The sequence below is a fragment of the Myotis nattereri genome (genome assembly GCF_964212035.1).
Source record: "Myotis nattereri genome assembly, chromosome: X".
Classification (NCBI taxonomy): Eukaryota; Metazoa; Chordata; class Mammalia; order Chiroptera; family Vespertilionidae; genus Myotis; species Myotis nattereri.
The window spans coordinates 16,790,929-16,806,991 of NC_138078.1; positions in this window are offsets into that span (position 1 = coordinate 16,790,929).

Consider the following 16,063-nt stretch of genomic DNA (forward strand, 5'->3'; position numbering starts at 1 on the left):
ATAGGTATAATAATAAAAGCATAATGTGCTAATTAGACTGGACATCCTTCCAGACGATCTTCCAGATGAAGCTGGGGCTGGGAGGGAAGCCCGGAATCAGGGTGCCAGAGGGAAGCCGGTGCTGGCAGCTGGGGGAAGGAAGGCCTACTCTTGCACAAATTTTGTGCACCAGGCCTCTAGTGCACTTAAAACACATTTATGAAGAATTGGCATAGTAATGATAAGCCACATGACATTGAAATGAAAGCAAAAGAAACTTGATCTTGGCAAATTATTTTTTTTTTGAGAGAGAGAAACTGATTGGTTGCCTCATGCAAGCACCCCACCAGGGATTGAACTCACAACCTGGGTATGTTCCCTGATGGGGAATCAAACATGCAACCCTTTGGTTCATGGGATGACACTCCAACCAACTATGCCACACCAGCCAGGGCTTGACAAAGCTCTTGCCAAAAATACTCTCCCCTCACCAGTGATGCCTAAAACTCACAAAAAAAATAGGAGTTTTAGTTTAGAAGAGAAAATTAAAAGATTTGGGTGTGATTGTAGTACAGGTTTGTCTCCAATTGTAAGGGTAAAGTGTTTTTCTGCATGTATGGGAATAAAAGTATATTGGCATATTCCTTAATGTGTCAGTAATGTATTCCCAGGTGTGCTTGAAAACTTGTCTAGATACTATTAATCTCATTTGTCACACTATAATGTAACCTCTCTGTGTCAAGCTCGACATACAGATCCTCATTTTCTCACTTCAGGTGGGAGACTTTTAACATGGGTCAAATACCATTACAATGAACTCTGCAGGGATGCCAGATGCTTCCTGTACCATTTGGTGTGTGAATCAGAATCACCTTCCCCCCCTTGCACACCCTATTGCTCACAGGTCAAGGGCTGGGGACACTGCCGCGTGGATGCAGGACCCTCTCAGGGAGCCAGGATTTCTTTCATCAGCTGAAGAGTTTCACAGCTGCAGTTTTTCTAAGGGCCATTGACCTTGAATAAAGCACTCAAGAGTCTTAGGAATTTAGCAAGGGCGGGTTAAGCTGGATTTCTTAGAAAATGATATAAATGTTCTATTTGTGAGAGATAAAGATAGTCAATATGGGGGGAAGTCAAGGACTCTGAACCTGCAGTGCCTGCACCATTCCTTGGCAGAGCTTGCTTGGATATGTGCCTTAAACCAGTCAGTGCCTCAGTTTTCTTATCTGCAAAGTGGAGGTTACAATAGCACTAAAATCATAGGGCTATTTTGAAATTTCTTTTTTTTTCCTTAAAAAAAAACACATGTTTATTGATTTCAGAGAGGAAGGGAGGGGAAGAGAGAGATAGAAACATCAACGATGAGAGAGAATCATTGCTCGGCTGCCTCCTGCACGTCCCCCACTGGGGGATCGAGCCCGCAACCTGGGCACATGCCCTGATCAGGAATCGAACCTAGACCTGGTTTATAGCTCGATGCTCAACTGCTGAGCCACACCAGCCAGGCCACCCTGAATATTTATACGTGTATCACAGAGTCACTATCTCAGCATCTTTAAAAGATAAGAACTTTTTTTATTGTGGTAAAATATATATAGCATAAAATGTACCATTTTAACCATTTTTAACTATACAGTTCAGTGTCATGTATACTCACATTGTTTTTAAAAATATTTTAAAATTACTTTTTGGGGGGCGGGGAGAGAAAGAGAAACAGAAACATTGAGCAGCTGCCTCCTGCATGCGCATAACCTGGGCCTAGCCAGGGCTGTACATCAGCATTGTGCAACCATCCCTACCATTCATTTCCACACCGTTTTCATCATCCCCAACTGAAACTTTATACCCATTAAACAATAAGTCCCCATTCCCCTTCTCCCCCAGCCCCTAGCAACCACCCTTCTACATACTGTCTTTATGAATTTCATTATTCTAGATACCTCATATAGATGGTGACATACAATATTTGTCCATTTGGCTTATTCTACTTAGCATAATGTCTTTAAGGTTCATCCATATTGTAACATGTGTGAGAACTTGAGTCATTTTTAAGGCTGAATAATATTCTATTGTATGTATATGCCACAAAGATTTTTTTTAAAATATATTTTATTGATTTTTTACAGAGAGGAAGGGAGAGAGAGATAGAGAGTTAGAAACATCGATGGGAGAGAAACATCGATCAGCCGCCTCCTGCACATCTCCCACTGGGGATGTGCCCGCAACCGAGGCACATGTCCTTGACCGGAATCGAACCTGGGACCCTTCAGTCTGCAGGCCGACGCTCTATCCACTGAGCCAAACCGGTTTCGGCCACAAAGATTTTTTTAAAGCATAACCACAATATCATAATCACATCCACAAAACAGTAATTTCTTAGAATCATCAAATATGCAGTCTGTGCCTAAATTTCTCCAGTTGTGCCATAAACATCTTTTTAAGCAGTGTAATTGCTTGAAATAGGATTCAAATGCGGTCCATTTTGACCCAGTTTGTTGATATATCTTTTATTTCTCTTAATTCGTGAATCTCTTTTTCTAAATTTCTATTTTGTTGAACTGGATTGTTTGACCTGTAGAAGTTTTCAGGGTCTAGATTTTGCCAAATGCATCCCCCACAGTGTCATTTAACATTTTACTATGTCCCCTATATTTCTATTAAGTTGGTAAATTGGTAGTTAGATATAAAGGCTTGCTCAGATTCAAGTTTGATTCTTTGGCAAGAATTTTTCATAAGTAGGATTGTATGTAAGAGGCATGTCATATCTGGTAGTTTCTCTTTCTGTAATGTTAGCAGTTAATGGTCATAGTTGTAGGTCCATTAATTCATTAGTGGATATTCTAATTCTGTCATTCCTTCTTTATTTGCTGGAATACTTCTATGAAGAGAGATTCTTTCCTCATGCACTAGTTTCTTTTACTCTGAGGTAGACTTTGTAAAGGAAGTCAAAATAAATGCTTGTTCCTTTTGCTTTATTTTCATACAAATGAATTGGTTCCCTTGCATTCTACAAAGGTGATCAGTGAGAGTTAAAATTTGTGTGTGTTTTTCATTTGAGTAAATTTATGAACTCTTACATTTTCCAGTATTTGATGTATTGAAACCCATTCCATTGTTATTCTTACTGATTTTGAAATAATCCTCTCTTTGGTCAATGTGACACTTCTTTTTTTTTTTTTTTCAGTTGAAACCATTGAAGTGTATTGGTGATCACAATGCTTTTTACACTGTATGCAGCAAACACCCTTACAAGTCTATCCGCAACCTGATCACACAAGAAAGGATTCACCACTCGCCAGAGAAGGAAGAAAAAAATCAATAGGTTTGTTTCTAGAGGTAGAGGAGAGAAATGCAAGAAAAACCTACTTGATGAATGTCCAGTGGCAAGAGTTGAACTAGAGATGCATACAACTAACAGCAACTTTGTTGAAAAAGTACAGGGCAAATAGCTTTCTCCATTAATTTTCCTCTGTAGGTTGATTTTTTAATATTCAAAACATTTATTATGGTTTTCATTGTATAAAAATGTATATTTTTAAGGTCATGGGAGAATGCTAAAAACTTCATGCCAGACAGACCTAGTTATGAAGAACCCCTCCACTGTAGTAACTTCCTCCAGTTCATACATTCATGAGTGCGGGGTACATATGTAAATATCCACATGCACACGTCCACACTGCCTCAAGGGCTGGGGAAGACTAAAAGTTATTATTCATCACATGCAGTTGGGTCTCTGGTGGACTCCAAATCGCTCCATAGGAGAGCTACTGGCTCAATCCCTTCTCTCTGGTCTCTGCCTTTACTGAGACCAAGAGCCCTAAATCATAGACTTACATCCGACTTTTAAAAGTAAGAGGCATCACTCCGGACAGTGTAGCTCCTTGGATAAAGAGTTGGCCACACACCAAAGGGTTGCAGGTTCTAGTTCCCTTGTGAGGGAGGCAACCAATTGATGTCTCTCACTCTCTCTCTTTCTCCCCCCTCTGTTCTCTCCCCTTACCACTCTTTCTCCCACTCTTTCTAAAAATCAATGGAAAATCCTCAGGTGAGGAGTGATAAAAATAAAAGCAAGAGGCATCTGTCTGAGGATGAGGGTAAGCAAAATGGGAAAAAGGATGAAGCTAGGAACACCCAACACTTCAGGGGAAATTGTCACTTCAAGAGGCTGAGGGACCTACGGCAGGATCTGTGGTTGAAGGATGGTTGAAAGTGAAGGTATGGTGCCACACATGGCTTAGAGTTCCTAATAACGGGTAATACAGGAACAGGAAGTGATAATTTGGGGGGCAAGGAAAGAGCGATATGAAAAAGTACACACTTGGAATTTTTACTTTTTTTTTTTTGCCTCTCTATAGTGTCACTAATTATATCTCTGCATGTTCACACATATTCTTATTCAGTAAAGCTTCAGGCAACCAGAATACACATTTTTCCTCACAACCCCTCACATAAGCATTGCTGCACTAGACTGTAAACATTTTTCACTTACATTTTTTGTTTTTAAACATTTTGAAAGTATTATTTTTATTAAATTTATTGGTGTGACATTGATTAATAGAATTACATTGGTTTCAAATGTGCAATTCTATAATACATCATCTGTATATTGTACTAGAGGCCCGGTGCATGAAATTCATGCACTTGGGGGAGGTGGTGTCCCTCAGCCCAACCTGCGCCCTCTCGCAGTCTGGGAGCCCTCAGGGAATGTCCGACATCCTTAGCGCTACCATTGAGGTGGGAGAAGCTTCTGCCACCACTGCTGCACTCTCCAGCCGTGATCCCAGCTTCTGGCTGAGTGGCGCTCCCCCAGTGGGAGTGCACTGACCACCAGTGGGTAGCTCCTGCATTGAGCATCTGCCCCCTGGTGGTCAGTGCGCATCATAGCAACCGGTCATTCTGCCGTATGGTCTATTTGTATATTAGCCTTTTATATATAGGATTGTGTGTTCACCACCCAAATTCAAGTCTCCTTCCATCATTATTTATCCCCCTTTACTCTCTTCTACCTCCTCCTACTGTACTTCCCTTTCCCTTTGGTAATCACCATACTCTTCTGTGTCTATGAGGTTGTTTTTTTTTTCTTTGCTTAATCCCTTTACCATTTTCACCCAGCCCTACCCCCAACCCCTCTCACCTGACAGCTGTCAGTCTGTTCTCTGTATCAGTGAGTCTGTTTCTTTATTTTGTTAGTTTATATGTTTATTTCACATTTAAGTGAAATGTGGTACTTGTCTTCTTTGGCTTATTTCACTTAGCATAATATTCTCCTGGTTCATACATGATGTCACAAAGGGTAAGTTTTCCTTCATTTTATGGCCTAGTAGTAGACCATTGTATAAATGTACAATAGCTTTTTTTCACCCATCTACTCATGGGAACGTGGGGTGCTTCCAAATCTTGGCTATTATAAACTAGAGTCTGGTGCATGAATTCATGTATGGGTGGGATCCCTCCGGGTGGCCTGTGGAGATCGGGTCCCAGCTTGTGCCCCCAGCCTCACAGCCCTGCAGCCCCGCCTGGCACCTGCCTTGGTCTTGTGCCACCCGCTCACTTGCTCCACCATCCCGCCATGGTTCCCCTCTCGTTGGGGCCAGCAGCACCTCCATTGCCACCTGCCGCCAGCACCGCTGATGCTTTCCATGTTCCACGCTGCCCCCTGGTGGTCAGAACACATTATAGCGAGTGGTCAAACTCTCAGTTTCCTGGTAAAATTCCCAGTTGAACGACCACCCAAGGGGATAATTTGCATATTAGCCTTTTATTATATAGGACTAGAGGCCCGATGCACAAAATTGTGCAAGGGGCTCGGCCCTCACAGCCACAGTGGCTGCCTCGGCCCTTGCAGCAGCGGTGGTTGCCTCAGCCCTCACAGCCCCAGCTTCGTTTGGAAGGTTGTCTGGCTGTCCAGCCTAATTAGCATATTATGCTTTTATTAACCTATATAATATAGATGTAATATGCAAATGGTCGTTACTTAATGACCAACCAAGTAATGACTGGATCGCGGGTCAGCAGGAGGGTGGGACAGTGAGCTACAAGCGGCTGGCAGAGAGCTACAGGAGGGCGGCAGCGAGCTACTGGTGCATGGATTCGTGTGCAGGGCTACTAGTTATAGATAATGCTACAATGAACATAAGGGGGTATACACTGAGTGGCCAGATTATTATGACCACCTCACGTTTGTAGGCAAATTAGCTATAATTTCCCCGCTGAAGTTGCTAGAGGGCCAGATCATTATAAATGTCTGAATAGCACAACATACCTAAGTATCATTGCTGATAAAGTTCATCCTATCATGTTGATGGTGTATCCCAATGGAGATGGCTTCTTCCAACAAGACAATGCACCATGCCACGGTGCTTGTATTGTTTAGGAGTGGTTTCAAGAACTTGAGGGAGACTTTACCTTGCTTAGGTGCCCCCCACAATCACCAGATCTCAATCCAATTGATTATTTGTGGGACGAAGTTAAAAGAGCCATCAGGCAGCTGGTTCCACAACCATCAAATCTCACAGAACTGGACAGTGCTATTCATCAGGCATGGTGTCAGATTCCTCGTATCACCTTTCAACATCTCGTGGAGTCAATGCCAAGAAGAATTGCTGCAGTATTGAAGGCAATAGGTGACCCAACGAAGTACTGATGGGGTGGTCATAATAATCTGGCCGGTCATAATAATCTGGCCACTCAGTGTATATTCTTTCAGATCAGTGTTTCAGGTTTTTTTCAGATATATTCCAATAAGTGGAGTTGCTGGGTCCTAAGGCAGTTCCATTTTTAATTTTTTGAGGAAACTCCATACTGTTATTTATTTTTGATGCAATTGTAAATCGGATTGTTTTCCTAGTTTCTCTTTCTGATAGTTCTTTATTGGTGTATAAAAATGCAACTGATTTCTGGATATTTATTTTGTATCCTGCTACTTTACTGAATTTATCAGTTCTGGTAGCTTTTTGGTGGAATCTTTAGGGTTCTCTATATACAGTATCATGTCATCTGCAAATAATGACGGTTTTACTTCTTCCTTTCCAATTTGGATACCTTTTATTTCTTCTTTTATTGCTGTGGCTAGGACTTCTAGTACTATGTTGAATAAGTGGTGAAAGTAGACATGCCTGTCTTGTTCCTGATCTTAAGGGAAATTATTTATACTTTGTCCATTGAGTATGATATTGGCTGTGGGTTTGTCAGATATGGCCTTTACTATGTTGAGGTATGTTCCCTCTATTCCCACTTTGTTGAGAGTTTTTAATCATAGATGGGTGCTAGATTTTATCAAGTGTTTTTCTGTATCTATTGATAGGATCATGTGATTTCATCCTTCATTTTGTTTATGTGGTGCGTCACGTTTATTAATGTGCACATATCGTGCCAATTTTGCATCAGAATAAATCCCACTTGATCATAGTATATGATCTTTTAAATGTATTGCTGGATCCAGTTTGCTAATATTTTGTTGAGGATTTTAGCATCAGTGTTCATCAGGGATATCTGCCTATAAATTTTCTTTCTTTGTAGTGTCTTTATCTGGTTTTGGAATTAGAATAATGTCAGCCACGTAAAAGAGTTCTTAAATTTTTTTGGAGTAGTTTGAGAAGGATAGATGTTCTTCTTTGAATGTTTGGTAAAATTCACTTATGAAGCCATCTGGTCCAGGACTTTTGTTTGTTGGGAGTTTTTTTTTTTTTAATTATTGCTTCAGTTTTTTGTTGTAATCTGTCTATTCAGCTTTTATGGTTATTCCTGATTCAGTTTTGGAACCTTGTATGTTTCTAGGAATTTATCCATATCATCCAAATTGTCCAATTTGTTGACATATAGCTGTTCGTAATATTTACTTATAATCTTTTGTATTTCTATGGAGTTGGTTGTTCTCTTTCATTTCTGATTTTATTTATTTGGGACTTCTGTCTTTTTTTCTTGATGAGTCTTGATAAAGGTACATCAATCTTGTTTATCCTTTTAAAGAATCAGCTTTTGGTTTCATTGATATATTTTTTTATCTCTGTCATTTTTTTTCTATTTATTGATTAAGGTATTACATATGTGTCCTTATTCCCCATGTCTCTGTCATTTATTTCTGCTCTAATCTTTATTATTTCCTTCTACCTACTTTGGAATTTGTTTACTAGTATTGTTCTTTTTGTAGTTCCTTCAAGTGTAAGTTTAGATTGTTTATTTGAGGTTTTTCTTGCTTCCTTTTTTATTATAATGATGAAGAACATAAAAATTTCCATCTTTTTTCCCATTATAGTTCACATTCAATATTATTCTGTATTAGTTTCAGGTGCACAACATAGTGGTTAGACCAGCCGTGGGCAAACTATGGCCCACGGGCCGGATCCGGCCCGTTTGAAATGAATAAAACTAAAAAAAAAAAAAAAAAAAGACCGTACCCTTTTATGCAATGATGTTTACTTTGAATTTATATTAGTTCATACAAACACTCCATCCATGCTTTTGTTCCGGCCCTCCGGTCCAGTTTAAGAACCCATTGTGGCTCTCAAGTCAAAAAGTTTGCCCACCCCTGGGTTAGACAATCATATACTTTACAGAGTGGTCCCCATAATATTTCAAGTACCCCCCCTGGCTTGTACATAGCTATTACAATATTATTTTTTTCCTCCATTGACCTCTCTCCGGCCACTCTCACCCCCCAGCAAATGCTTTCATCGCCCTGGTGTCTGTGCCCATTGGTTATGCTTATATGTATGAATACAAGTCCTTTGGTTGATCTCTCCCTCTTACCCCCACCCTCCCCTACCTTCCCCCTGAGGTTTCATGGTCTGATTGATGCTTCTCTGTCTCTGTATATGTTTTTGTTCATCAGTTTCTGTTGTTCACTATATTCCACAAATGAATGAGATTATGTGATATTTATCTCTCTCCAATTGGCTTATTTTGCTTAGCATAATACTCTCCAGATCCATCCATGCTGTTGCAAATGGTAAGAGTTACTTCTTTTCTACAGCTGCGTAAAACGACTGTAGTATTCCATTGTGTAGATTTACCACAGTTTTTTAAAAAATATTTTTATTTATTTCAGAGAGGAAGGGAGAGGGAGAGAGAGAAACATCAATGATGAGAATCATTGATTAGCTGCCTCCTGCTCATCCCCTACTGCGGATTGAGCCCACAACCCGGGCATGTGCCCTTGGTCAGATTTGAACTTGGGACCTTTCAGTCCGCAGGCTGATGCTCTATTCACTGAGCCAAACCGGCCAGGGCCTACCACAGTTTTTTAATCCACTTGTCTGCTGATGGGCACTTAGGCTGTTTCCAAATCTTAGCTATTGTAAATTGTGCTGCTATGAACATAGGGATGCGTACTTCTTTTCTGATAGGTGTTTCTGATTTCTTGGGATATATTCCTAAAAATGGGATGACTGGGTCAAATGGGAGTTCCATTTTTAATTTTTTTAGGAAACTCCACACTGTTTTCCACAGTGGCTGCACCAGTCTGCATTCCCACCAGCAGTGCCCAAGAGTTCCTTTTTCTTCACATCCTCGCCAGCACTTGTTGTTTGTTGATTTATTGATGACTAGAGGCCCGGTGCATGAAATTCATGCACAAGGTGGGGCCCTCAGCCAAGCCTGTGTCCTTTCACAGTCTGGGAGCCCTCAGGGGATGTTCAACTACATTTGAAAAAACTCACCCTGTACTTAATTTTCTTACTAACTTCTTTTAAACTCTCCTCACACATTCTGTTTCTTCTTTTTATTTAACGACTAGTAGCCCATCATGCAATATCGCATGCAGTAGGCCACCCACTGCTTCTGTCGGAGCTTCTGGGAGCTGCATGGCTTCCATGGGAGCCATGCAGCTTCTGTGGGAGGTGGAAGTGAGCCACCGGCGCCCACTGGAGCTGGGAGGAGCTGCAATGCTTCTGAGGGAGCCGGGAGGGACCCGCACCGATTCCGCGGGAGGCAGGAGGGAGCCACACTTCTTCCGCGGGAGGCAGGCCCGCCATCTCCTCTCTGGGCTTGGGAGCTGCTGCCGCGAAGCAGGAGCACCTCTGCCCAGAAGGCCTCGGAACGTCTACCCTTCCGTCCTTGGACCCGAGGGCACCTCTCTGCCATTGGCTTGCACCAGGGGCCACCACCCTCCTCCTGTATCTGGGCTTGGCTCCCCGCTCCACACCACCTGCGCTCTGCACCACCCCGCCCTCAGTCACCACCCTCTCCCATGTGCAGCCCTGCGTTTCCTTCCCTTTTCCATTCCTGCATCTTTTTCTTGTTCTCTTTCTGTATTTCTGTTTCTCCTCTGGGCCTGTCTGTATGCAGGCCTGCCTTCCTCTCCCTCTCTTTTCTTATCCCCTCCAATCATATCCTATTCTACATACCCTGGGCCTTGCAGCTGCCCGGGCAGGGAACAGAGATGCAGCCTGCTGATGGGTGGTTACATGATGGCGTCCCAACCAATTTGCATATTATCCTATTATTAGATAGATAGCCATTCTGACAGGTGTGAGGTGGTAGGTACCTCATTGTTTTGATTTGCATCTCTCGGATGATTAGTGACTTTGAGCATGTTTTAGTGTGTCTCTTGGCCTTCTGTCTGTCCTCTTTGAAAAAGTGCCTATTTAGGTCCTTTGCCCATTTTTTGATTAGATTGTTTATCTTTTTTTTGTTAAGTTGCATGAGTTCCCTGTAAATGTTTGAGATTAAACCCTTATTGGTTTCCCATCTTAAGTTAAAGTCCTTTATCCATTTTGAGTTAATTCTTGTGTATGGTGTAAGTTGGTGGTCAAGTTTCATTTTTTTTGCATGTTTCTGTCCAATTTTCCCAAAACCATTTATTGGAGAGACTGTCTAGCCTCCATTGTATGCTCTTGTCTCCTTTGTCAAATATTAATTGAGTGTAATGACTTGGGCCAATTTCTGGGTTCTCTCTTCCATTGGTCTACTAGGTGTACCGGTTAATATGGCGGATTTTGTAATCAAAGAAAACATGATAATTTCAGGAGAAACATCAGAAGTGCTTAATTCAAAGTAATGTCCATCGCTAGCTACATATTTCCCACATCTTTCAGGTAATTTGTGGATACTGTCCCAATAGAACTTTTCTTGTTTTGAGGCAAATGATTCAGAGATCCAATTTTCCACTTCTTCGTACATTTTGAAGTGCTGCTCAGAAAGTGTGTGTGTTCAGAACAAGTGGTAATCTGAAGAAGCAAGGTCTGGTGAATACAGCGGGTGGGTTAATACTTCTCAGGCAAGATCTTGTAACGTGTCTTTAACTGGTTTTGAAGTATGTGATGGTGCGTCATCATGAAGCAAAATTAAATGTTGTGTCTTCTGGAACATTCTGGTGACTTTGTTGTATCGTAAATCAGCAAGTTAGATACAAGACGCTTTAACAAGCCAATTAAATTAGGAGTCGTGTATTGCATGCGGGTTCAGAGCAGAATATCTCTGTCAAATTCTGAACGAAAAACATGGAGGAAGCTTTCTCTATTTATATGCTCCAGTTATTTGTCTCCCAAATATGGCTTTTCCGGACCTTCTGCAGGCTTTACAAAGAGCTTTGTGTAAGTTATTTTTACAGACATTTTGTAACCTTGGATACATAATGAACAAACACTTGGCATGAGAATATGGGAATATTATCAATATCAGCATTAGCCTGTTATGTCAGATGGCTAGCTTTCAAGGTTAGACAGTTAAGTTTTTATCTTTTTCTATTCAAACTAAAAGTTATTTCATAGAATAAGGGACTATCCTATATAATAAAAGAGAAACATGTAAATTAACCATCCCTCCGCTACGCTCACCAGCCAGTCAGAGCGAGTATGCAACAAAGATGTCAGGTTAATTTGCCTATGCAGGTGTCAAGCACCCCAGGAGGCGACTGTGGCCATGGTCTCCAGGGACCATTGCAGGCCTGGGAGGCGAGGCTGTAGCCACGCCAATGGGCTCCCGGGACCTTTGCTGGTCCTGGGTGGGGTGGCCACCTGCGCCAATGCATGCCCGCGGGCTCCCGGGACCTTGTGGCGGATAGTAGAATGGGAAAGGAGCGAGCGGAGAGAGGGAGGTTTGGAGGACTTGGCAGAGTAGGAGACTGCTGGGCACAGAGCAGAGGGAGAAAGAGGGTGGGATTGGAAGGCACTGTTCCCTCGGTCACCCCAGCTTCCTGATCACAGCTGTGGAAACTGACAGCAGGGAGGAGGAAGTTCCATTCCCTCAGAATCAGTCAGAATCAGCCTTTGGTCAGACAGCTCTCAGCTGTCTGACAGCCAAGACTCTCATTCACCTGCATCTCAGACCGTGACAGTAGAGAGGTGGGACTATGTCTGAAGAACTGTTGATACAACGTAGCTCTGCAGCCGAAAGATGCGGGCGTTGTCGACAGAATACGTCTGCCAAGCAGCGTTTGTATGATCTTGAAAGGAGGCGGGGCCCGCGACAGAATGTATCTGAACACCAGCTACTGGAGAGACGTCACTCTGGGGGCCAAAAAATACCAGCGTTATCAACAGAAAATGTCTAAAGACCAATGTTTCTTTGAAGTTGAAAGGTGGTGGTGGTGACGACAGAGTATGTCTAGAGAACAGTCATCATTAAGTACCACCAATACTGGTAGGAACTGCCTTCTCAGCAAAAATGGAGTACATGAGGATGCAATTCTTGAACATAGTTGTGGTGGAATGACTGTTTGATGTGAATTTTGCCTAGCACTAAATTTCTCTGATGAAAAACCATCCGACGGGAAATTTACTCGACGTTGTAGCAAAGGGAAAGTCTCCAAATGATATACATTTTCCAGATTACCCAGCATATGTAAAAAAGATTAATGACAAACGAAGATTCTGACAGTAAAAATTTCATGGAAAATATTCGTTCCATAAATAGTTGTTTTGCTTCCATGGGTGCAAATATTGCATTGCCATCAGGATATGGGCCATACTGTTTTAGAATATACGGACAAGTTTATCACTGTACTGGAACTTTACATCCTTTGGATGGTGTTTCTCAGAAGTTTGCTCAACTCTATATTTTGGATACAGCCGAAGCTTACAAGTAAAAGATTAGCAATGCCAGAAAACCAGGGCTGCTCAGAAAGAAAGACTCATGATCAACATCAACAACCTCGTGCATGAAATCAATGAATTAACAAAATCGTACAAGATTCTACATGAGCTAGAAAAGGAAGCCCAATGTGAAGCAGCAGCAAAAGGTATTGCTCCCACAGAAGTAACGATGGCAATTAAATAGGATCGTAACAGTGACCCAGGTAGATATAATTCTCCCCGTGTAACCGAGATTGCTGTCATATTCAGAAATGAAGATGGAGTACCTCCTTTTGAAAGGGACTTGCTCATTCATTGTAAACCAGATCCCAATAATCCAAATGCCACTAAAATGAAACAAATCAATATCCTGTTTCCTACCTTAGATGCAATGACATATCCTAGTGGTCGGCAAACTCATTAGTCAGCAGAGCCAAATATCAATAGTACTTCTTCAAAATAGACTCGCCCAGGCCAAAAACCGACTTCTGTGCATCGGCCGCGAAGTTTCAATCACATTGTACGTGCGCCCGCACGTGGTATTTTGTGAAAGAGCCACACTCAAGGGCCCAAAAAGCCGCATGTGGCTCGCGAGCCGCAGTTTGCCGACCACGGACATATCCTATTCTTTTTCCACATGGTAAAAAAAGGCTGGGAAACAGATATTGCATTAAGACTCTGAGACAGCAGTGTAATCGGCAGTAATACTAGACAAAATGTAAGGACACGAGTCACACAAATGCAGTATTACGGATCTCATCTCTCTGTGTGGGACATGTTCAATCCTATTTTAAATGCAGGGAAATTAACAGTTTATTGTGGATTCATATTCAGAAAAATAGGCCAATCGGATAAATTTAATCAAAGCAAACCAATCTAAGTTGAGAGTTGAAAAATATAGTAGTTTGATGGATTATCTCAAATCTAGATCTGAAAATGACAGTGTGCTGATTGGTAAAATGATACTACTTCCATCATCTTTTGAGGGTAGTCCCAGAAATATGCAGCAGCAGTATTAGGATGCTATGGCAATTGTAACAAAGTATGGCAAACCCGATTTATTCATAACCATGACATGCAACCCCAAATGGGCAGATATTGCAATCAATTTACAATGCTGGCAGAAAGTTGAAGAAAGACCTGACTTGGTAGCCAGAGTTGTTAATATTAAGCTGAATGCTCTTTTAAATGATATCTGTAAATTCCATTTATTTGGCAAAGTAATAGCTAAAATTCATGTCATTGAATTTCAGAAACGCAGACTGCCTCACACTCACATTCTCTAATTCCTTCTCAGTGTGCACGAATTTCATGTACTGGGCCACTAGTCTAAAAATAGCAGAGGTGACCTACAGAATAAGAGACTGTCTAAGAGTGACTGAGTAGTTCCAACAGCAGTTTTCCAAAGGAGGGATTGCTATTCTTCAATTTCACGATTAAAATGTAGTTCAAATTGATTATTTGTTGTCAGTAGAGATCAATATTAATGGCTTCACCTGGTCTAAGAAGCGCATAATACACCACACCTTCCTGATACCACCAAATGCAAAACCTTGTCTTCTTTCCTAAGTGATTTGGCCTTGCAGTCGATGTTGATGGTTGACCTGGATCAACCCATGATTTTGTGTGTTTGGGATTCTCAAAATAAATCCACTTTTCATCTCCAGTCACAATTTGATGCAAAAAAGGCTTTCTTTTGTGCCATGGAAGCAACATTTTACTGATGGCTTTTCGGTTTTCCATTTGTCTTTGGTGTGGAACCTATTTTCCTTCCTTTAAATTCTTTCCCGTTGCTTGTAAACGATCGGAAATTGTTTGCTGAGCAACGTTTATTCTTTCTGCAAGTTGTTTTTGAGTTTGACGTGCATCTTCATTCAATAATGCTTGTAATTGTTGGTCTTCAAACTTTTTTGGGTGACCTGGATGTTCTTTGTCTTTCACATCGAAATCATCACTTTTAAAGTGTTTAAACCAGCGTTCACAAGTATCCTGAGATGGAGCATGTTTACCTTAAGCTTCCCAAAGCATACGATAACTTTTAGCAGCACTTTTCTTCAAAATAATGAATTAAAAACTTCCTGCAAATGCTCTTTTTTTGGCACGAAATTCGACATTTTTAAGCGTAAAAATATCTATGATGTTAACCCCTTCAGCAAATTTGACATGAAGTTTTTTGTTTTTGTTTTTTAATACATTTTACTGACCTTCCACAGAGAGGAAGGGAGAGGGATAGAGAGCCAGAAACATTGATGAGAGAGAAACATCGATCAGCTGCCTCCTGCACACCCTCCACCGGGGATGTGCCCGCAACCAAGGCACACGCCCTTGGCCGGATTCGAACCCAGGACCATTCAGTCCACAGGCCGATGCTCTGTCCACTGAGCCAAACCGGTCAGGGCTGACATGAAGTTTTGAAGCTTGCTGTTAATACAACAAAACAGCACACATATCAAATCGCATATATATATCAACATATGTGTAACTCCTTCTCTTGAAAAAAATCTACATTATTAACTGGTACGCCTAGTATATGTGTTTTCTTGTGCGAGTACCAGGCAGTTTTGAGAACAGTGGTTTTCTTGCTTCTTGAGCTAGGCCTGTAATGCTATGCACTTCCCTCTTAGAACTGCTTTTACTGTGTCCCGTAGATTTGGAGTTGTGTGTTCATTTTCATTTGTCTCAAGGTAACTTTTGATTTCTGACTTGATCTTATTGTTGACCCATTCATTATTTCGTAACACGGTATTTAGCCTCAATATGTTTGTGTGTGTTTTCAGGTTTTTTCCTTGTAACTGAGTTCCAGTTTCATATCATTGCTCTGAAACTTGAGTTAATGTAAACCTTGCTCAAAATGTTATGAAAAAATGTACATGTTTTTACAAGGCAGGTTATGGCGGGAAATGGGCTTCTTCCCCTTTGGGTGGCCTCAGGAGACGGAGCTTGAGTCTCACATATTTGTGTCTCTAGCTCCTCACACCACCCTTCCCACCCCATCCCCCAAGAACCAGCAGTGCTCTGTGCACTAGTGAGTGCACTCATACCCCCATTCCCTGGGGAAACAGCTAGTTGACCTT